Consider the following 22,660-nt stretch of genomic DNA (forward strand, 5'->3'; position numbering starts at 1 on the left):
GTGCAGCTTAAAGGGCAGGTGTCAAATACAGCAACATGACTAACGAAATGATGTTCAAGACTGACCATGAAAGATTATCCACGAATATTAGTCACAAAATGAAGCTTGTGTTACATGCCGTGTATTTGAAGAGTGAAAAGACTGCCTGAGCTTACTTAGCTCACAATTCTTTCTACGCTGAAGTGTGAGCTTCTTCCTGAACTGTATTTTAGAAAAACTTGTCACTGCAAAAGAGGATGAACAGCACTTCCCCCAAGCTTATTTGTCTCTCAGCATTTAAAACTAAATGTCAATTTTTCTTATCTCTTTGGAGCAGGTTCCTTTATGTGCTAGTGGTGGTTGCATTTTTATTTGTAAACCAAGTAGCTCAGAAACAAAATCATACTTGAGGCTGTGTTAGTTGTTTCATGGAAAGGTCACAGGCAGAGGGCGATGGAGGAATCACCACAAAGGCTGTTGGGATCACAGATGGAGAAAATATTGAGCCCAGCAGCCATTTGGTGACTCATCGCAAAAAAGTGACTTCCCAAAAACAGAGCGGTTCATTATTTTAATTACTAAAAAGAGAATTTGATTAAATAAACTTTGCCTGTATGCTTTTGTAAAATAAGCTTTTGTTTAAATGTGACAAGAGCGTATCAAGGTCGTAATTAGATTATCTATCTGTAATCATTAGCAGATGGTGGATGGCAAGAAAAACACTTCTGATAATCATTTATTATTTAACATGGTATGACGTTAGTAAATTTTTTTTTTTCTAGAGCAACAATGCCCAAAAAACCTGTTTTTAGCCCTAAAAATGTAAAAGTTTTTCTCTGATGTGTCGAATTGTTACATTTGGTTTTTGACTGTTGCTCAGACTGAACATCGCATTTAAAAGAAATCATCTTTGGACTCAAAAAAACAAGAATGGATGACATTTTATAGACTCAAAATGGCAAATTTCACCACTTTTGGACAATTATAATAAAAATGATCAGCACCTTAATCTAAATTCTAAAGCAAAACAATTCAATTGAGCCCTACATAATACAAATTAATTATCACTGCCCCAAAGAAGGCTATGTTTTTGGTTTGATTTGCTGCTTTGTGTGTCTGTCAGCAAGATTGAAGGTAAAATACCAACCCAATATTCATTGAACTTAATGTTAGGGTTCAGCAAGGACTAAGGAACAAGCTACATCATTAAGAGAGAGACTGCATTGGTGGAGGTCTAGTTAAGATGTCCTAAACCCTAACCCTAATGTTTGTTTGTTTTCACAGGGGATCTGAGCAGCTAGTTTTAATGTGATCGTAAAATCATATAATCCCACCAGGTGAGAATGATACTATAGGGACCAGAGTCAGCATGATGTCAGAGCATTCTCCTTTTATTACTGAACTGTTTTTTGTATTTTGCCGAATTATCAAAGACATTAAGCAATTACATTAAAAAAATACGGTTTGCACAGTAAACTCAATTTCTTCATCTTTACAAGCTGACTTATTTTCCTTTTACAGACAGCAATTGTTGACTAGTGTTCGCAGCTTATTACTGAGCCCTCATCTTGTGTTTTTGGGAGCCGGATCCTTTCTGGGAAATACAGCAATTTTAAGCCCTCTGAGCAGTAAGCCCCTTTTTCCCTTCATCAATAATTTTAGCAGCCGCACTGAAGAGCCTCTCATTCTCTAGCATGGTGCGAGCTACAAAGAGAAATTTAGATGCAGGAACTAGGAGAGGGGAGAGGTTGGTCCATTCTCCAGATCTGGATTGGATAAGAGGAACGGTTTGCTTACTAAAATAGGTTGCTTTTTCAAAAAGAGAGTACTAGTGTCAGCTGGCCCAGGGTCAGATTTTGCTCTCACTCTTCAAGGATTTCATCAGAAACACAACCAGCTCGGCTCTTTCATGCCAGCCTTTCAGCAGAAATATTATATAAAGACACTGAGAAGTGGAGTACTGTCAGAGGCAGCGGCCTGAGCGGAGGTTTAAGCACCTTCTCTTTAGCTTGCAGAACCAACTACAATCACAAACCTGTCTTTGGAGCCTGGAGGGCCAATTCCTCATCCAGAAAATCATGTCACCGCTAACCATTAGCAGCCTATCTGCCAGAGCCGCCCCCTCCACTACTGCACAAATCATTTATAGAAGTAGAGATAGGGAAAGCTTTTTGTAAACGTATTAATTTGTGATTTGCATGTTATCTAGGCACAGGGAGTACTGGAGAAACAGATTTAAAAATAAAATAAATGCCAAGCCTTGCCAGCTAATTAGCAGCCCTCTACAAATATCAAGTTGCGTTGATTGTGAATGCCAAAGAAAGGATGTAGGCCTGGGTGGTGTGAATCTCCAACCATCGTCCTCTTACATTAGTTACAGTTCATTGAACATATAAACGACAAAATACTTCAGCAACAAGAAATACACCCGACAATATCTCAACCAAGGCTATAACTATATCTTTAATTCTTCTGATCAATTCCTAGATAAAGTAAATATCTTTATGCCTTATTGATTAGTCAAATAATCCTTGGAGTGTTAGCTTAAACAGAATCAATACTCACTACATCTGCAGCATCCTAACTGTCGAAGTGTGTTCAGGTTGAAACAAAGATTTTGCACTTGGATTTCTAATGTAAAACAATATGACCACATCAAATCATGTGTATGCTATCTCTCAAATAAAATTATTCATTTAGGTTTGGGTTATCCGCAACATAAACCTGAGGCTGAGAACATTTTGCAGGTTACAAAGGTTTTGACATTAAAATTTTTCATGTTGATGAAAAGTAAAAGGGATCACCAAAGTTATTTCAACTCAACCCGAGGAGAGCATTAACACGTAACAGTTTTGGAGATATCAAAACCATAAATAAAAGTCATTAGGATTCATCTTCTGGGAACCATACATTTTGTTCATTAATTTCTTAACAAACACTGTCTTCCCTAGAGCTGTGCAGCAAAAACATATGACAATCGCAATGGATAGAAATTGGCGCACAAATGAATTTACGGTCCTTGCCATCTGTAAAATGGTTCTTTAAAGTTGCCACCTTCAGCTGCATGGAACAAATACTTCTATTTTCATGCCGTGTGTGTGCCGCAAACTACCATCTGTGGATGCATATCTCATTACTGCTGGATTGTATTCAATATTTAGAACACATGTGGGATGGGCATTCACTTCAAAATCATACAGATAAGTATATATATATATACTGTATATATAAATACTGATTTTAAATAGGTCTGCGCAATTTGGAAACATTATGTCAAATGATCATTAAAAAATACATTAAAATGATCATGGTTTGATTTTTTTATTAGATCGTAACAAAACAATGATTGTTTTTTTAATCTGTGAAATAACACGACTTCTCTGCAGCATTGCAGTACTTAATTCAGACAGCAATACATATGTAACCTACCAGATATTTAGCCAACTATAATTTGGATATTGCATTGGTTCAAAATGTGACCAAAAAACCTAAATCAATTGTGCATAGATATATTTGAACTGTTTCATATTTAAGATAAAATCTATATCTTTGGGCACATTGTCATGCCCTCCTAGAGAAGCTGAAATAATGTAAAACCGAGGAAAGGGGAGGCAGGACTTTGGCTGTCTACATTATACCCAGAGGATTCCTCTGCGACATGAGGCCAAGGAGGAAAAGCTGGTATCAGGGTCTGTGGAGGGGAGTTGGACAGTACACAGACAGGCCTCTCTAGAGGACAGAAAGAAACTCAAGCAGCCATCAATTATTTCAGTTAAAGCTTGGCCATATGGAAATAACAGCATGGCTCTGGGGACACAGTGAATAACATCTTGGGCTACCAGGGCATTCAGATAAGACATTCAGTCTTTTTTAGAGAATTTACAATATATATCTACACGTCATTATTTCAATCTGAGCTACTTAAAATATCGGGACTCCTGCAGAAGTGATGTTATAATAAATATACTCTTATTTTAGTTGTTGTCCAGGATTTGATCCTATTTTCTTATCCATGATTTCTGGTACTACTTAGTCTCCAAATTATTTGTTGATTTGATTTTGGATTCCCTTATTTTTTCTCTAAAAAAATACTGTTAAAAATAAAAGAAGAGGACAGATTGGTCAGAGAAAACCTCAGTCAAGCCACATAAATGAATACTTTATTTTCTATTTTGTCTCTTCATTGATGGTTATTTAACTCATTCATGCTGATGTCTCAGACACAAAGGCTAATGAGAATGGTTGAGAAGCTCTTGGATGACGTTAACTAAAAGAACTGAGAACCCCAAGAGTCCTCACTGGTCGTGCTCTGAATAATGAAGGCTAATGTGCAGATAAGGTTGTGTGCCTGGCAAAGTACCAACTAATAAGGACATGGAAACACTCTTTACAAACAGCAGAAAACATGTGTAACTGACTCGTCTTGCTTCCAATTTCATTATCATGTTGTTGTTTTTTTAATAAAGCTGAGATTTTGTGAAAGGTTACATTCAATTCAGTCCCTATTTTCCAGTGAGTTGGCCTTTGACACAAAGATCTCCGTATATTCTAACACAGCTAACGGGTCTACAGACAACTCAGGGTGACAAGCTAACATTTCTTTGTGTAGTGTACACCCAACCACTCTGCATTGCAGCGTTCATTTTTTTGGCATTTAAAAAAAAACATACTTAAAACTCTTTCAGATTTTAGTTACCACAAGCAGCTACTTGCCAAAAGGGTTTACTGTATGATGTTATTTTTTTGAAGAAAAATCTATAAATATACTTTAAGTTACCTTTTTAAGTGACGGTTTACACTTTCCCATGTGCAGTTTTATTGCGGTGAGACGTGAGAGAACTGCTTCTTCATGAAGTCTGGTTCTTTTATAGATTTTCCCCGCGTTGACAGGTAGAAACTGTGATTTTTAGAGTCATTCCATTGTTCTTCTAGCAGTATAGGTCAGAAGTCTTTCAAGTGTTGAATTGTCTGGAGTGTGGCATTATTCACAACACGGCGTTGTTACTGCTGCGCTAATGCTAACATTAGCACATGTGGTGGAAATCTGAAAAAAGCCATTTCAAAAAATGTCTTCACATTTATGTTCATTATTGAAAGGAATAATTAATCTTTGCAAAGGTTCCCAGCACGCTCAGAGGATTCCGGCAGTGACTTGGCAACATGCACACAGTTTATACATGTTTTATGGGGAGAACTGCTCAGTCTTTTGATTTTCTGTGAGGACATGCTGAGAGCATTTGTCCTGAGGTAATAATACAAAGTAACATACTGTCGATGGTAAACAGAACTACCAGCTATAACAAAGAAGCAACACATGGGTCCCACCAAGGCCAATTCCTATGTGTAGCAAAAACAAATTAAACATAACATGGATCATACCTAACAGATGATCTTGAGCAGCAAACTATGATTATCAAAGTCATTAACAACTACATTTCTGATTACATTGACTATATTGCTCTGAATCCTCTCGTTGCATGTACATGTGTCCATATAACTGTATAGGTGAATATACAACTGTGTGCACATGTGCAGGTGTGAAAAAAAAACAGAGTGGAAAACTGAATATCCCCTTCGGGGGATTAAAAAAAGGTCCTTCTTCTACATATTCTCATAAAATGATTATATAAAAACACAAAAACAATGGCTCACAATGCTGATGTTTAGCAGGTATAATGGTTACTGAGTTTACCATCTTAGTTTAGCATTAGATTCTATTTATTTTTATACAGTACATATACTTTTATGGGGTAGGAAGCAATAAAGAGTTGCTGAGAAACTCAATGAGAATTTTAAAAGAGTTACTCTAGCTATAAAGTATCATGTGTACATAAAGATGGGTTGACTTTAGAGAGGCAAATTAAAAAGACTAATGCTGCAGTACGGATAAAAGAAGTAGTGGGCTACATCACATTGAGTTCTGCGGGTGTTGTTTTCTGATGTTGAGGCCAGGAACGAAAATGTTTATCTCTAATTTCCTTTTGTACGGTTGGTTTTACTCCTGAGTTGGCAAGACTGATAGGCATAGGCAAGAGATGGCTGAGATATTTCAGTCTGGACCAAAGCGGTGGACAGTCAGATTAATAGGATTAATTTCCTTAGGGAATTATTTACTGCTAACTTGCATTTATGACAAAAAGCCTTCACCTAAGCACCTGCCTTTCATCGCAGCCTTGGAACATTGTGGCTCATTTTTAGATAAGTGTAATGTAAAAAACGTGAACAAATGAAGACATTCCCATCATTTCTAGAGCTTACAAAATACAACCTGCTTTCTATCCATCATCCCAACGCAGGCGGAAAGCGTTACTGTTACACTGTTGTCTTTGTGCTAAAACAGAGTGAAAGCATTCTCATGATGATTACACAAACACCTTGAGTACTTCCAGGAAAGGAAGGCAGATTCCACAGAGGAGCTGGCAGATATATTGCTGACAGTACTGGCTTAGTAAAAGAAACACTACAGCAGGTACAGCTGCTACTCTCTCCCCACAGCTGCAATATGAGAGTCTGTCAGAGATCAAATGAAGAGCTCTTCACTGTGGATTCCACAATGCTGAGCATCTCCACACTCCTGTTTGGAAAACACAGTTCAGTCACACATACGTTTTCGAGCTACGCAGAGAGAATGTTTCCGTAAAAGTATTTGTACTGCTCTCCTGCCAGTGTTTGTTTAATGAAATGGCTCATTATAGGTTTTTGTCTTCACAAAAAAAAAGTTAAATAGATTGACATTTCTGTTTTATAACATATACAGTATTATCATATACAGTTATCTTTACGCATGTAAATGTCTTGAAACAACCTTATATACATTTGGTTGTGCTCTAAACTTACATTATCCCAAATGTTTTTTGTACAATTTTCCAACCCAGAGTAATCTGTCATTTTTATGATGCACTTTTATAATTTTTGGTCATTTCAAAACTATTTCAAAATGGATTTAATTCACAGAAAAGCTAGACCTTTTTGAAAAAGAAACTGAGCACAGGTTAAGAAGGAAACCCTTTTCTAAATTACCAAACTGCTTTATTCAGTGACTTTACCAATTTTGATCAGCGTGTCAGTCAGTTTTATTTAAGAGGTGACCTCTGTGGCTAATTCAGCTTCTGTAAAAATACATAATTTATGCTTAATAATAGGCTGCCTATTTTGTACAATTATATCCATAATGGATATACATCTAAAGCTACAAACCCTACAAATGCCAAACCCCTCTATGTCACTTTCACGCAATGATTTCAATTTTCATCCATTCTGAGTGCTCATAAGTGTCTTCACACTCACAGACAAAGCACCCAGAGATGCACCATACGGATGATAATCCCCTTGGGGATACATCAAGCAATTACACATTGAACAAATATAATGAACCCTGGGTTTTTCACTTCCTGCAGATTGCCTGTCGCTCCGCAGGGATTGAGTGATCAGAATGAATTGGTATGACGATTGATAAATAGGACATCTTTGCAAAAAGAGAAGCAGAAGTGCACAGCAGTGTTCACCAACCAGAACAGACCGGTCATAATCACTCTGTTTATTCTGATTCTCAGTTTAAGTTTTCCCAGCATAATAACGGTGAATGGTGTCCATTCCTATGACAACTGCTCATGACATTTATTGACCAATGGCTTGTCATAACAATACACACCGGACCTACACACAAACAATACTTGGTGATTTCCTTTCCCTCCGCCTTACTAAGTGATTTCCCGGAGGGGTTGAAGGAGCTGGGAGCAGTTTGACATGTCCTCTTTTCAGTAGCTGGGTCGCAGCTCTGCATGATTACTAAAGCCCACATGAGGGAGTGTAACAGCCGTCAGCAGATTCAGCAACAGAGAATAGGCAAGAGGAGCAGAAGTGATACTGGAGTTGCTAATTTACACCAAGCAAACCCTAAAAAGGATGCAAGTCGAAATGACCCCAGACACTACAACAATAGAATCCTTGTTCTTTTCAACGAGCATACGCCTCCTTTCCTCAAAGGAAAATCAATACTAAAGAGAACAGCCATTGGCACAATGCTGGGAACATTTTCAGTTTTTTCCTTTTACAGAACTGGACAAACCACAATTTCGCTGCAAGATTCAGCAATTGCCGAGTACAATCGGACAAGATGAACAGCAGATGCTATAGGAATTTAAAAGCATTTTATTTCACTCTTAGTCCTGATACAAGCCAAACAGACAATGACTCACAGTCCCTTTTTCCTTGCACTGCTCAAGAAGTTTCATACAAAATCTATCATGAATGCAACAGAGCAACAATTCACACAGCCTTCTGCAACTTAAACAAACCTGATGCTAAATATGAGCCTGTGAAATTCATCATACTGTAGAAGTAAGCAGATTAAAAGTGAAATTGGTTTTCTCTTTGTTGCACAGACACTTTGCATTTGTCAGGGCTTGAGAACAAACGGTGAGACACCACAATAATTTGTTGCATGTCATTCATGTACTTGCTGTTCTTCAAGGTGCAGCACTGCTGGAGAGAGTAAATTTGTTTTGAAGTCATCCTTCAAGTCAATTCAAAGAAATTATTCAACCCCACGTCTCATGAATGAGGGATTAAGCGATTCGTAAAAAGGGGAGAGTGAGCACCACTTGATGCAGACATGAAGTCATAGCTCGTTTAAATTAGACACCCAGTCATTTAAAGGAACTAAACCCATGTTTTGTTGTGGTTATTTTTGATTATGGAGCTTGGAATTAATATGAGAAGATAGTATATCCCCATCAACAGATCAAACAAATCAGTTAAATGTTATATACTCACTTAACACAACTACATTTCAAATTCGATAATTGTATTACTGGGCTATTCTGGACATCTAAATTGAAAACTATATTGTTTTTGATATTTGGAAAATTAATAAGTGCAACAGTTCTCATCTTCAAGCACTGTTTGAATGTTTAGAAAGCAGGTACAGTGGGGCAAAAAAGTATTTAGTCAGCCACCAATTGTGCAAGTTCTCCCATTTAAAAAGATGAGAGAGGCCTGTAATTTTTATCATAGGTATACCTCAACTATAAGAGACAAAATGGGGGAAAAAAATCCAGAAAATCACATTGTAGGATTTTTAAAGAATTTATTTTCAAATGATTGTGGAAAATAAGTATTTGGTCAATAACAAAAGTTCATCTCAATACTTTGTTATATACCCTTTGTTGGCAATGACAGAGGTCAAACGTTTTCTGTAAGTCTTCACAAGGTTTTCACACACTGTTGCTGGTATTTTGGCCCATTCCTCCATGCAGATCTCCTCTAAAGCAGTGATGTTTTGGGGCTGTCGCTGGGCAACACAGACTTTCAACTCCCTCCCAAGATTTTCTATGGGGTTGAGATCTGGAGACTGGCTAGGCCACTCCAGGACCTTGAAATGCTTTTTACGAAGCCACTCCTTCGTTGCCCTGGCGGTGTGTTTGGGATCATTGTCATGCTGAAAGACCTAGCCACGCTTCATCTTCAGTGCCCTTGCTGATGGAAGGAGGTTTTCACTCAAAATCTCACGATACATGGCCCCATTCATTCTTTCCTTTACACGGATCAGTCGTCCTGGTCCCTTTGCAGAAAAGCAGCCCCAAAGCATGATGTTTCCACCCCCATGCTTCACAGAAGGTATGGTGTTCTTTGGATGCAACTCTGCATTCTTTCTCCTCCAAACACGACGAGTTGAGTTTTTACCAAAAAGTTCTATTTTGGTTTCATCTGACCATATGACATTCTCCCAATCTTCTTCTCGATCATCCAAATGCCCTCTAGCAAACTTCAGACGGGCCTGGACATGTACTGGCTTAAGCAGGGGGACACATCTGGAACTGCAGGATTAAGTCCCTGGCGGCGTAGTGTGTTACTGATGGTAGCCTCTGTTACTTTGGTCCCAGCTCTTTGCAGGTCATTCACTAGGTCCCCCCGTTTGCTCACCGTTCTTGTGATCATTTTGACCCCACGGGGTGAGATCTTGCGTGGAGCCCCAGATCGAGGGAGATTAGCAGTGGTCTTGTATGTCTTCCATTTTCTAATAATTGCTCCCACAGTTGATTTCTTCACACCAAGCTGCTTACCTATTGCAGATTCAGTTTTCCCAGCCTGGTGCAGGTCTACAATTTTGTCTCTGGTCTCCTTTGACAGCTCTTTGGTCTTGGCCATAGTGGAGTTTGGAGTATGACTGTTTGAGGTTGTGGACAGGTGTCTTTTATACTGATAACGACTTCAAAAAGGTGCCATTAATACAGGTAACGAGTGGAGGACAGAGGAGCCTCTTAAAGAAGAAGTTACAGGTCTGTGAGAGCCAGAAATCGTGCTTGTTTGTAGGTGACCAAATACTTATTTTACCGAGGAATTTACCAATTAATTCATTAAAAATCCTACAATGTCATTTCCTGGATATTTTTTTTTCTCATTTTGTCTCTCATAGTTGAAGTGTACCTATGATGAAAATTACAGGCCTCTCTCATCTTTTTAAATGGGAGAACTTGCACAATTGGTGGCTGACTAAATACTTTTTTGCCCCACTGTATGCTAGGAAAGAAATGGTGGAGACGTGATAGGTGTATCTTAAAGATGATGTGTTTTTACTACTATCCATTTCACTGTATTGCTATATCTCTATGAATCAGGTCACAGCATTTTATAAAATAGGTCTAATCAAAAGTAATGGTTGAACATCTTACACGAGGGTCTCTAACCATGTTAATTTAGAGATGCAACAAACCTGTATTTGTATCAATTAAAAATATAATGGATTAACCATTTTGTCAACGAAAACTTACAAAATATTGACAAATGGTGATTTATTTTAAAGACAGCTTAAGGGCACATCTTCTAAGAAGTCATGGTGTCGATTTTAATGTCAAAAGCCAACAGATAATCAATTTAAAATATGAAATAATAAAGAAGAAAAAAGGAAAGAAATACATAAAAAATAAATAAATGTTCATATTTGAGAAAGCTGGAACCAGACACGTTTGCATTGTTTCTTTATAAGTAACTTGATGACCTATCAATCAACCATAGTGTTTTTGTTGATTGATTTCCTGCCTGTTAACTAATCAATTAATGGTTTCAGTACTAGTTTTCATGTGAGGCACCTCATACACACAGTCTCCCATTACCATTAGTGCTCTGAAACCTGTGTTTAGAGCACACATCCCTGTCTGTCACTAGACTCATAACTCAATATTGGAGACCATCTGGCTCACCTTGAGAGGTCCCTAGTGGGACCCAGGATCTTACACCAGTTAAACCCAGTTAATATCCTGTCATATGTGTAGATTAGGAGTGTGAGGATCCAGCATTTTACGGCAGGTGCATGTCACAGATCGGTGGTACACAGTGAAGCTTCCAATTCCACGGTGCATAGTGCGAGCCTGCGTGTAAAGTGATTCATATGTAGTGCAACTGCAGAGTAGTCAATATCCTTGTGTGCCCTCGGGTGAGCGATTCCAAACCAAAAACACACAGCACGGAAACACGTGCATTTTGTTCTATCTGCATTGCACAAGCAGCTTCACTTCCCCAAATTTACACAGTCGGCCATGAAAACAAAAAACTATAAAGCATTTCAGATTAGATGATAGTAAAAGTTGCACTTACCCAAACGAGTGCTCGGGCGTGTGTGAGCGCCTTCCAGTGAAAGGGATCCGGAGAGAGGGATGTCCCGCCTATTTGATCCTCTCCACTCACAGCCGATTATCAACACACACCCGCAGAGAGGCTTCCATGCTGCTTTCTGTGCAAACGAGAGGCAAGATCAGCTGCTGACCCGAGATGTGTCCCATGTGTCACACCCTCTCTTCCGGAAAGCACGGACAGACAGACCAGCCTGTGTTGTCTACAGTGAAGCCGGACTGAAGACACCCAGCGGCGGCATGCACAAACACACACACACACACACACAAACTGACACACACTCACTCAACCCGCAGCTGGCTATTGTTGTACCACCACCTCTGCAATGTGTGCACACAGCAAAAGGAGGCAGCTCACACACACTTTGTGAGTGCTTTGAGGCACGTCGGATAAACCCAACTTTTATTATTCCAACAGAAATGAATCCACGGGTCCTAAAATCCGCCCGGTTCCCGCAGCATGACCAATGCCGTGCCATTATCCCCCGCACTATGTTATACTATCGCATTATTTTATTGATAAACAGCATTATGCATGATAGGAATTAGATTCTACGTTTTATTATCAATGGTGGATACCATGGCTTTTTTCACTACTTAAACACTGGAGACTATATCGACCAAACAGTGGATTTATGCAGCAGAAGTGCAGCTAGCGCCTCTACTGGCCATCATTTCATATTTCGATTGAGAAAATTGGAACGAACGCCTGAGTAATTAGTGGAGATAAGCAGAGTGGTCATTGGGACTGCAGATGGCAACATCATAATCACTGAGTCCAATGCAGCCTACACAGAACAGGTTGGAGGCAATACAAACGCCAACTGTGGCCATCACACTGTGACATCCCCATTTAATCTTAATTTCCTGTAGGGAAGTTTACTTTTATACAACACACATTCACATACACAATGGAGAGTAGCACCAAGTCCCTAATTCACACACTAATAAAGAACAGTACACATTTGAGGTAAGTATTCCCGTTTTCCAGTGCTCCAAACCTACATATTTAACTTTTTACTCGATATATTTGATATCTTTTGTCCCTTTTATGATCTAAATTAATAAGTATTATGAATTATTATGGATACAAAATACAGTTAATTAAACCATTCGGTGAAATTCAACGGCTTCCCATCAGCATATGTAGTAAAGAATACTCTTGAACATTACTTATTAGAGATTAATCATGCAATAATTATAATTTAATAACATAATAAACATTCTGCAGAATGAGTACTTTTACTTTTTATACGTTACAAAGAACATTTTGATGCTAATACTTTGATACTTTCACTTAAGTCAAATTTTGAATGCACAAATTGAAATTGAGTATATCTACACATGTGGTATTTCAATTTTTGCTCAGTAAAAAAATGGTGTTCAATGGAGCAACAGATAATAAAGACTGGATGCAAAGATAAAAGGACCATTACATTATGGACATTCTTATTGCTCATTAAATGTGATTGTTGATATTAACTTCAAGATCCTCCACAAATACTGTATGTTTTAAGACATGAAAATACTTAAAGTAAAGTCTTCATATAATCCCTAGAGGTTCAAGTTTCCACAATATGATATGATGAAGAGTATGAATAAACATTATCAGAGGAGAGGGTTGCGTGTACACTATTCTGCACAGTGTCACATCCAAATGAAGTAACCATAATCCTAACACGTTTTAGCTGACGGGGGACTCTAAAGCTTTATTGGTCATCCTGGAACATCCTGAGCCAAGATAGCATGCTTGATATGAATGATATGAGCCATATGCAGTCTACTATTGTTTTTGCATTTCGAAGCAAAAGTCCAACCAGTCATAAATCTCCCCGCCATTAATATTTCATGTTTGGATTACACACAATCTTCCCTCTTTGGAAGAGACATGCTAAGGCCCACTCTCCCACGCAGGGGCAATACAAAGACATGATTGTTGTAGCATGTGTCCCTTTGTAGTTGTTTTGTGCATGATTGAAGTAATTTAGCATGTATTTTTTGTTGCATTGTATCTCTAAGTAGTCTGTTTGAGTGTCCTCTGAGTTTATTTGGGTCTCTTTGTGGCTGTTTTGACCATTTTTATAGTTGTTTTAGATCTCTTTGTTTCTCTTTCCATCTGTTTGCAGTTGTCATTATTGCCATGGAGTACATTTGACGGTTGCCTGTTTAAAGGAAACTAATGCTGTTCATCATAATTGAAACACATCTTACCCCTTAACTGTGTGTTCTCTCTTGTGTCAGCTAAGACAGCAGTGATGGATCACTGACATGAGACACATGATAACATACCACACAGCATGAGGACTGGAGGAACTCATTTAACATACTTGACATATAGTTAAATATTGTGACATGTGATTAAAAAACCCACACTTTTATCCAAGAAAGGTCAGTGGATGGATTGTCAGCACAGGACTAGACTAACCCATGCTGACAATTCAAACAGGCCTGTGTGGTCGTAATTCAGTCTCTCCGAGTTAAATCCTTTTCATAATCCCACAGAAACCATTATCCTCCTCAAATCCCACCAACCAGCATTCTGAATAGTGTTAATTGGGTGACTGTAATAGGGAAAATGTATAATATGTTCTTGTAGCGCCATAATTTTCATCATACGCCCATGTAACTCTCATCCTCTGGAACTCATTCCCACAGAACATCAGTGACTACACTGACCTCACCACCTTCAAAACACTGACCAAAACACACCTCTTCACTGTGTGAATAATGTTGTGTTGTTGTGCTAAATGTTGTTTTAATATTTTAATTCTACTTTATATATTTCAATTTATTTCCAATTTTTACCACTGTAAAGTGTCTTTGAGGACCTGAAAAAGCACTTAGAAATAACATGTATTATTTATTATTATTATTATTATTATTAGGATTATTATTATTAGGATTACGATTATTTATTACTATGTGAATATCTAAACACATCCAATTGTAAACATCATTTATATGGTTTTATTTGGAGGTTGTGGAGACAGATTTATATATCATTATATATAATGATTATTACATTATATATCTTGCATTTATTTTCAATTTAAAAATGTTATTGCAAGGAAATGCACAAAATTATAATATTTGGGATGGAACCATTGTTGATAAGTGTTTAAATTATATTTAAAAAGTAAACAATTATTTTTCAAATTTCATTAATTAACTAAGCTTTTCGACTCAAACTACTGGTGGTAGTTTAATCTAGATACAAGCATAATGTAGTGTAGTTAAAAAGCACAATAGTTCCCTCTGAAATGTCATGGTGTGGAAAAAGCACACCAAAAAAAACTACTTTTTGAGACATAAGTGTAGCACTACATTTCATAACTGCTTTTAACATCCAGTAACTGTAACACTACACAGTTTATTGGACTTGTAAAAACTTGGGCAAACATGCAGTGGTTGTGGAGTGGGTTTTCTCCCTCCCCTGTGGGTCGGCCGAAGGGGAAGTTCATTTCAAGTTCATTTAGTTTCTTGGCAACAGCTTTAGCCTCACAGCACAGCACTGGCTGACACCCTGGGATAAGGGGCAGCATGTCCTCCCTCACAACCCAATCACCCTCCACATTTGAAGTATCTTCCAGCCAATTCTGTCTCTGGGCATTTTAGAGATTGTGTGTCCTAACAGAGCCCGCTCCACAGCGAGCTGCCTCTGCTTGTTCTCAGATGAGTCATCGTGAAATTCAGCCGATACAAAGCCTTGTATGTGCATGGCAAGATTGGCTGATCGGGATAGTCTGTAGAACATGACCAGATTATCATCAAAGCTCTGACGCTTGTATTTGAACGTTATGCTTTTTTGACAGTTTGGTTTTTGATGACACCTTCTTTCAGAGCATGGATAGATTTCGGAAGAGTCCTACGAGAGAGGACTAGAAGCCCAAAATGTCAGGAAGCCCCTGTATTCACCTACAAAATGTCACTCAAAGTGACATGTGCAAACCATAAAGAGACTCTTAACAACCTCAGAGACATTTTTGGATCATAACAGAAACAAAACAACTACAGAAAAACCACTGCAAGAGACACATAACAACCACAAATAGATATAAATTGACCACAAAGAAACACATAATGATTGCAAAGAGACAGAAAACAACAAAATGATGCATAACAACTACTAGAAAATATGGTCTTTTGCATATCTGTAAGTGTCTCATATTCAACCCTTGTGATGGATTCTACAATAAATGTATATTGTATTTCAGACAGGTAAACAATAACAAATCTATAAAAGCAGAAGAGAAACATGTGTGGGTCTCCAGGGTCTTGTTATTTCACCTGCAGGGCTTGAAACGTTTTTCTTTGGTTTTAAACATGACTCATTGATTAATTTCTGTCTTTTATCACAACCGTCCTGATATTCTTGGATCAGAGAAAGGTCTGTGCCCTTCTTTTATAAGAAAAGACAACATGACTCAATTCCACTCCAAAACTTTTGATTCCTTGTGTGACCTTTTCAGTTCTCTTCTGCTATGTGTATGTGTGTGTGTGTGTGTGTGTGTGTGTGTGTGTGTGTGTGTGTGTGTGTGTGTGTGTGTGTGTGTGTGTGTGTGTGTGTGTGTGTGTGTGTGTGCGTGTGTGTGTGTGTGTGTGTGTGTGTGTGTGTGTGTGTGTGTGTGTGTGTGTGTGTGTGTGTGTGTGTGTTTTCACTGGGATAGATCCCCTGCTGTATTTCTCTATCCTGCATCCCCCTGAGGCTCAGGGTGGAAATAAGGGGCTGATACTAATGAGATTGTGCTTCTATTTCCCTTGCAGCCTCTTGGGATCCCACCTTAACTCCAGGAACTCCCCCTGGAGAGGGTGTGTGTCATTTTCGCATGTGAGATCTGAGGGAGCATGATAAAGTACTTCTTGCTGTGTGGTAATTGGTAGTGAGACAGGCAGGTGTAGGTGCAAGTAAATGTGTTTCTCTGCAGAGACTTTAAATCTAAAGGCTGGTGATGGTTCTGTTTCGTTCTGTTTAAGTGTGACTCATCAGTCTGTGATCACATTGTACACTATTGGCATGATGCTACTAGAAAAAACATTGTTTTTCATGCAATTTTCCAGTGCTAATGGGGAGAAACTATCAAAAATAAACGGTTCAATGATACATTTGATTCAGTGGCTGTAGATATTTCCCTAATTCCACAAAAGTTGACATAAGATAATAACTCATTTACCAAATGAAACAGTTCCACTGCTACAGAAAATATTCTGAAGGAAATGGATTTTAAGAATGGTTGATTAATGGCCAAAAAATGACACCAAATTAAAAGCATCATTTTGAACCTGGCTTCATCCAGTGTTAATATCTCATTGTTTAAATGCAAATGAGCACATATTGATCAATATAATGCATTTTCAAGCACATTTAAAGATAGCATTTCAGAATACAGCTATTTTGGTATAGAGTAAGTATCACATTGGGGAGTTTCTTGATGATATTAGTTCAATTTGTTTTACCATCATCACCTGTAGTGCCTCGACCTCAAGACAAAAACAACATTGACTTGTTTGGTTGGTCTCTACGTCCTTCTTTTTTTCCTTGAAATGATGGGTACCTATAAAACATCCTACCATGACTCACCGCTTTATAATAACAACCTGGCTGATGTAACACTGCCCCCTGCTGGTTCAACATGGTCAGTGCTTTTCTGACAGGATACTACAGTGTTTGCGTTGGTCTCAACGTCTAATGAATCATACTGTGCAATGTTTAGAATCTAAAATATGTGGCTTTAAAACAAGTGTGTTGCTCGAATTATTTAAATGTGAATGTTAAACCTCTGGAACCTGATAGTAGAGTTTGTTTCTTTTAAAGTACGGCTCCTTTTTTCATTATTGTATTATGTGTGTTTTTCTGATGTCTGGCTACTTTGGATTTGCAAACCTACTGTATTTAAAGTGATATCGTTTTACATCCATGGTGCTTTGTGTATTTTAACGCAGCACACAAGGGGCACTGTGTAGGATCTAGCGCAGGGGTGTCCAAACTACGGCCCGGGGGCCAATTGCGGCCCGCGGCCCATTTTTAATTGGCCCTCAGCAAATGTTAAAAGTATAATGGAATATGGCCCACACCTGAAACCTGTGCTTTTCTTATACTGTACTTCTTAAATATGTAAAAAAATTATATATTACACAGTAGTATTCATGTGTTAATAAGACATGTTTAGAAAGTTGAAAAATGATTCAAACAAATCCTGGTTGATAAAAAAAAAGCCCAATAACTTATTTGTATAACAAGCTTGAAATATACCCATCATACAGTGCCCTTCAGAATCATTGGCACCCTTTTAGTAAAAATAAGCAAAACCAGATGCAAAAAGGTCTTTATTGTTTTCCTCATAATATTTCATTCAAAAAATATTAACAAAGCTCTAACCTTTTCACTGAAGTAAAATTATTAAAATAAAATAAAATGTTGACTTTAAATAAATATTTCTCTCCAAAACATGTGTGCCACAATTATTGACACCCCTTGAAAATCATTTGATTAAGATCTGACTGAAGTATATTTCCAGTCATAACGTTTTTAGGTTCACCTGTTTGATTAGGAACTCTTAAGAGGTCAACCATGACTTCCTGTTTCACTGGGGTATAAATATGAGATGACACTGGCCAAAAAATCCCTTTGTCATTCATCACTATGGGAAAGACCAGAGAACACAGTGATGATCTGCAAAAAAAAATGTTGAGCTGCACACATCAGGAAATGGATATAAGAAAATCTCGAAACAGTTCAAAATGCCCATTTCCACTATCAGGGCATAATTAAGAAGCATCAAGCAACAGGAGAGGTTAAGAATCAGCCTGGAAGAGGATTTGTGTGTAGATTGACACCACACACCGTGAGGAGGATGGTTCCACTGGCAAAAGTATCTCCAAGGATCAGAGCTGGAGAGTTGCAGAGGTCAGTTGAGTCTTGGGGTCAAATGTAACTGAGACTTCGAATGGGACAGGGTTATATGGTCAGATGAGCCCAAAATAGAGCTTTTTGACAACAAACGTCAAAGGTGGGTTTGGCGTAGACAGAAAGATAGCTATACAGAAAAGCACCTCATACCCACTGTGAAGTATGCTGGTGGATCTTTGATGTGGTGGGGCTGTTTTTCTTCCAAAGGCCCTGGACATCTTGTTAGGATACATGGTATCATGGACTCAATCAAATACCAGCAGATATTAAATGAAAACATGACAGCCTCTGCTCGGAAGCTTAAGATGGGCCATGGTTGGACCTTCCAGCAGGACAACAATCCGAAGCACACCTCAAAATCTACTCAAAAATGGTTTACTGACCACAGAATAAAGACTTTGCCATGGCCACCACAGTCCCCAGACCTAAATCCCATTGAAAATGTGTGGGAGGAGCTTCAACCTTGGAATCTGAAGGATTTGGAGACATTCTGTATGGAAGAATGGTCTCAGATCCCGTGCCATGTGTTCACCAACCTCATCAAGCATTACAGGAGGAGACTCAGAGCTGTAATCCTGGCTAAAGGAGGCTGCACAACATATTAAATGAAGGGGTGTCAATAGTTGTGGCACACATGTTTTGGAGAAAAATATTTATTTAAAGTCAAGATTATTATTATTTTTTATAATGATACTTCAGTAAAAAGGTAAGATTTTTGTTAATATTTTGAATGAAATATAATGAGGAAAAACAATAAAGACATTTTTTTCTACTTGTTTTGCTCATTTTTACCAAAGGGGTGCCAATAATTCTGGAGGGCACTGTATTTCCTCTGATTATGAGCAATCTGAGGCTTCTGTTTTAAGGGCTGAGCTGCCGACAAAATAAAGGAAACCCTACGGAGAGCTGTTATGTTTCTTAAAGCATATTCAAGTATCAAGAATAATTGACCTACATTTGATTGATTTTGCTAACTCATAACTTCACTTATGAGGCGATATACCTCACCTCTAGTGAGGGGCCCAGCCCTTTGTATGTCTTTCTGTATGTGGCCCTCACGGTAAAATGTTTGGACACCCCTGATCTAGCGTTTCAGGCGCAGATGACAACCAAACCATTTAGAACGGCATACAGATACTTTGTCTAACTTTTGGCTTCAGCTTGTTTCCTGATCAGCACATCACCAGGACGGAGCTGCCATCCATGGAGGACCTCTACACCCAGCGGTGTAGGAAGAAGGCCGGTAGGATATTAAAGGACCCCCATCACCCCAGCAACAATCTGTTCTGTCTGCTGCCGTCTGGCAGACGGTACCGCAGCATCCGGACCAAGACCACCAGACTCAGAGACAGTTTTATACCACAGGCTATAAGACTACTGAACTCCTGAGCTGTGTGAATGTCTACTCACATCTGTTTATAGTACACACATACATATATATACTGTATATTATACACATCTGCCATACATATCTGTTTATAGTACACATATCTATATATTGTACATATCTGCCATATACATCTGCTATACATAATATATGCATCTGTCCATACCTCCTCATTCAACAGTGTAAAGTGTTTAAATACTTTCAATGTATTCCACATATGTATATATTTCACATCCTCAAATCTTTATTGTTGATATTGTAAATATTCTTCTCTCTTTTTGCACTATTTTATTTATGTTATTTGCACCATGTATGTGGAGTTGTTGGAGGAGCACGCGACATAAGATTTTCATTGCCAACATATACGCTGTATCTGCTGTGCATATGACAAATAAAACCTTGAAACCTTGAAACCTTGAAACCTTGATCTAACACCTGTTAGATCAGGAAACAAGCCAAGTCGTTTGGATTGTGCTTAATATTTGAATGAATAGTTGTAAAAAACAAATATATCTGGAGGATGTTTTTGCTGTATCCCTAAACTAGTATTTTTGTTTCCAACATTGCTTTAATATTATGGATCTTTTTAAAAAGAAAAAAAAGTAAGATAGTTGCAGATGGCTCTAATATATGTGCATAGATTTTGAGAGACACTGAAACGTCTAAATGTATTTAAGTTTGGGTGCGTAAAACATTGAAATCATTCTTTCCAGATTCCCTGTTTTTCAGGTCAATATATAAACCAATGTTACTATTACTTTAGGATATCTTTAATATAGCCTGAGTGAGAAAATCTTATGTTTCTTACTTTTTCCCCATGCTAATCGTTTTAGGTGAAGTGTACCACATCAACATGTTCTAAATTGGACTAAAATCATTTCATTTTCTCATGGGCAAGATGTTTTACTTGGATTATCCTTGCAAACCCATTTTTATAGTTCTTAGGTTCTTAAGTGATTAACACAATGACGTTAAAAATACTAACATCAGACTTGGAAATTGGATCTCTTTCTTTTCTTCTCATTTGAAAGTTGTTAACAAATGTTCATACCTCTAGTACTTTAAAAAAAGAAACAACCACGGAATAAATAACAAGATAAATTATCTTTATTTTCACGTCTTTGTCATTTATAAAATTATGTGTCCACAATTAATATTAACAAGGCATTACAGAGAATCCTTTTAATAACTCAGAGGTGGAACTGGGGCTCTAGAGACTGTTAACATTTCTATGCAGACAGAAAAAAGGAACGGCTGGTCAGATGGTATCAACATGAATCTGATCACTCCTTCACTTTTAGTAAAGGGGATTATTCTTTTACACATGGACTTTGAGTACCGAGTTGTCCGGGGTCTCTAGAGCCTGCATCCACACCAAGCCCTTCAATGTACAGTCATTAAACTTCATAACCCAGGATTCATCACTGCTTATCGCTCAGTGTAAACCAGACACAGTTCATTCACAAACCCTTGAACATTCTCACAACGGATAACCCCCTCTGAATGATCAGCGTCATCGTCATTCATTAGCGAAAAGCACGATTCTTGTCTATTTTAAACATAACGTCATATTCTTTTCCCTACAGTAAAAGACACAAAACCCCAGTAACTGTAAAAACCAAAAATGGGAAGAAATGAAGAAAAAAAAGGCTCTAATCTACAAAACAAAAACAAACGGAGATCCTTAGATACCATGTGCTCAAAGGAAACATTCTGAATGGATTCTCGCAATTCTGTGTTGTTGGTGAGTTGGTTTCACTGATGCAAGTTATCAAAAAATTAAATATTATATACTGTATAGGTTATTATTACAGTAACAATGTTCCATGCGATCATTTCCTCATCTTCTGTACAGAGTTGAGGATTCAGTAGTAAATAACAAGGATACAGACCTATAGTGCCTGGTGGCCAGAGTGCCAGCATGTTACAGAGCCGTGGAGAGCTGGGACAGGGACAGGGGGTCTGCTGCTCGGGACAGAGGGGCCAAATATCATGGTTGTGCCATTGTTTACTAAAATTTGGAAAGAACCGTCCATCCTTAAAAGTGCTCACAATGTCTTGAATGTTCAAAGCCTTTCAGGAGCTTTTTTTCGACTGATGTGTGTGTTTTTTCTCAATGTGATAGTGATGATAACTGGGATTTGAGGGTATTTCCTACAGTAGATGGCGGAAGCCACAGTTTGTAGGAACAGACAGGACAAGTGGCACCAAGGCTAAGCAATGTACTGCAGCAGACAAATGAAGTATCAACACATGTCTTAGCAACCCATCAATATCAGTCAAAGTGTATATTATGTTATTTTCACCACTTTAACTTGCCGTCAGACAGCCCTTTCCTACCGGGCACTAAAGCCATTATTTAGCTGTCTTTACAGCCACCAGACTCCATTGACGAAAACAGTCATTTTACTTCGCAGAACACGGAAGTTGCTGGTCTACTGCGGCGTTAATCTTTAGTTTGTTTGTGTTATTGTGCAACGTTGGTGTTTTAAAGGGTTGATTCAGATTAGCCAAAGTCACACAATAACACAAATCAAACTGACGATCAAAGCAGCGAAAGACCAGCAACTGCCGTGCTCTGCAGGGTTAAATTACTGTTTTTGTCAATGGAGTTTGGTGGTTTTGTAGAGAACATAAATAACGCCTTTAGATCCCCATCAGAAAGGTATGTGTAATGGCAAGGTAAAGCAATGAAGATACTTACTTAAACTGACAGATTTAGCAGTACATTACTCTGCTTAGTCCATTTCTCCAAAC

At 38.2% G+C, this 22,660-nt stretch overlaps 1 protein-coding gene across 3 annotated transcripts in view; it reads right to left on the reverse strand.

Annotated features, from left to right (window-relative positions):
* camkk1a (calcium/calmodulin-dependent protein kinase kinase 1, alpha a) overlaps positions 1 to 11,963 on the reverse strand; it is a 66,066-nt gene extending 54,103 nt beyond the window's left edge. For all 3 annotated transcript variants that reach the window (XM_063894784.1, XM_063894783.1, XM_063894782.1), the window contains exon 1: positions 11,575 to 11,963. The gene's annotated coding sequence lies outside the window, so the exon portion shown is untranslated. The remainder of the gene's footprint in view (positions 1 to 11,574) is intronic.
* Positions 11,964 to 22,660: the final 10,697 nt, after the last annotated feature.

The sequence above is a fragment of the Eleginops maclovinus genome, chromosome 11, assembly GCF_036324505.1.
Source record: "Eleginops maclovinus isolate JMC-PN-2008 ecotype Puerto Natales chromosome 11, JC_Emac_rtc_rv5, whole genome shotgun sequence".
NCBI classification, from domain to species: domain Eukaryota; kingdom Metazoa; phylum Chordata; class Actinopteri; order Perciformes; family Eleginopidae; genus Eleginops; species Eleginops maclovinus.